This window comes from Lotus japonicus, chromosome 2 (genome assembly GCF_012489685.1).
Source record: "Lotus japonicus ecotype B-129 chromosome 2, LjGifu_v1.2".
Lineage (NCBI taxonomy): Eukaryota > Viridiplantae > Streptophyta > Magnoliopsida > Fabales > Fabaceae > Lotus > Lotus japonicus.
In genome coordinates, this window is record NC_080042.1 from 9135831 (window position 1) to 9138330 (window position 2500).

Here is a 2500-nt window from a genome sequence, read left to right on the forward strand (position 1 = left end):
TGGAAAACTCAGGATTCCACGTGAAATTCCAAGGTTTCACGTGGAAAACTCAAGTTTCCAAGTGAAATAGCCCAGGTTTCACGTGGAAAGGAAGGAAATTTCAACATTCCACGTGAAATTGGCCAAGTTCCACGTGAAAAGCTTGGAAAACTCAGGATTCCACGTGAAATTCCAAGGTTTCACGTGGAAAGCTAGGAAATCTCAGGATTCCACGTGAAATTCCAAGGTTTCACGTGGAAAACTCAAGTTTCCACGTGAAATAGCCAAGGTTTCACGTGGAAAGGAAGGAAATCTCCACATTCCACGTGAAATTGGCCAAGTTCCACGTGAAAAGCTTGGAAAACTCAGGATTCCACGTGAAATTCCAAGGTTTCACGTGGAAAACTCAAGTTTCCACGTGAAATAGCCCAGGTTTCACGTGGAAAGGAAGGAAATCTCAACATTCCACGTGAAATTGGCCAAGTTCCACGTGAAAAGCTTGGAAATCTCAGGATTCCACGTGAAATTCCAAGGTTTCACGTGGAAAGCTAGGAAATCTCAGGATTCCACGTGAAATTCCAAGGTTTCACGTGGAAAACTCAAGTTTCCACGTGAAATAGCCCAGGTTTCACGTGGAAAGGAAGGAAATCTCAACATTCCACGTGAAATTGGCCAAGTTCCACGTGAAAAGCTTGGAAAACTCAGGATTCCACGTGAAATTCCAAGGTTTCACGTGGAAAACTCAAGTTTCCAAGTGAAATAGCCTAGGTTTCACGTGGAAAGGAAGGAAATTTCAACATTCCACGTGAAATTGGCCAAGTTCCACGTGAAAAGCTTGGAAAACTCAGGATTCCACGTGAAATTCCAAGGTTTCACGTGGAAAGCTAGGAAATCTCAGGATTCCACGTGAAATTCCAAGGCTTCACATGGAAAACTCAAGTTTCCACGTGAAATAGCCCAGGTTTCACGTGGAAAGGAAGGAAATCTCCACATTCCACGTGAAATTGGCCAAGTTCCACGTGAAAAGCTTGGAAAACTCAGGATTCCACGTGAAATTCCAAGGTTTCACGTGGAAAACTCAAGTTTCCACGTGAAATAGCCCAGGTTTCACGTGGAAAGGAAGGAAATCTCAACATTCCACGTGAAATTGGCCAAGTTCCACGTGAAAAGCTTGGAAATCTCAGGATTCCACGTGAAATTCCAAGGTTTCACGTGGAAAGCTAGGAAATCTCAGGATTCCACGTGAAATTCCAAGGTTTCACGTGGAAAACTCAAGTTTCCACGTGAAATAGCCCAGGTTTCACATGGAAAAGAAGGAAATCTCAACATTCCACGTGAAATTGGCCAAGTTCCACGTGAAAAGCTTGGAAATCTCAGGATTCCACGTGAAATTCCAAGGTTTCACGTGGAAAGCTAGGAAATCTCAGGATTCCACGTGAAATTCCAAGGTTTCACGTGGAAAACTCAAGTTTCCACGTGAAATAGCCCAGGTTTCACGTGGAAAGGAAGGAAATCTCAACATTCCACGTGAAATTGCCCAAGTTCCACGTGAAAAGCTTGGAAATCTCAGGATTCCACGTGAAAAGCTTGGAAATACCATGATTCCACGTGAAACCATGCGAAACATTGAGAATTCATGCACCAAGAATGAATCTCCCTTGTGAAACCTAGGCTAATATGCATGGAAAACAAGTTTCCAGGGGCAAAGCTCAAGTCTCAATGAAAAGTTGGTTTGTCAATGCTATGCCATGGTGCCCAACATGTTACCGGATTCGGTAAAAACGTGGCAAAACAAAATCCCCGTGTGCATATTCAATGAAATTTTGTGGGAATGTTGGAAATATGCTCCTTGAGGTACACCAAAAATTCCAGAACAAAATTCGACCTCTAGGTACCGTTTTCTATTTTTACCGATTTCCCCCGTTTCGGTCGGAAAATCATATAAAAAAATCCCCGTGTGCATATGTAATGAAACTTTGTGGGAATGTTAGAGATATGATCCTTGATGTACAGAAAAAAATCCAGACCAAAATTCAACCTCAAGGTACCTTTTCCTATTTTTACCGATTTTCTCGGTTTCGTCCCAAGAAAAAATTCATATTAAATCCATCCCTTGCTGGAAGTTGATGAAACTTTGGGAACCATCTTGTTTCATTTTTATAAGCATGCCTGCAAAAAATCACGTCCAAATTCGACCTCTAGGTGCCCAAACTAAATTTATGTCTCCTCAAAAAAAGGGTATCATCTTGTACAAGTGTGGAATTGTTGCGTTTTCCTATAGTAGGGCAGGTGAAAAATCAGCCCAACGTGAAATTTTTAGAAATGCTATGGAATGCCCCCTTGAGCGTCCCGGGCTAGCTTTTCACCTCATTCCATGGCAAATGAGTGATTAAACGGATCAAATCACTCAAAATTCATGTCCCGATCAAAAATTGCGTCCCGACCGAGATTTTTCAAAATGGGTAAACGACAACCCAGTCACGATTTGTGACTTATCACACCCAGTTGTGGCACACAAACA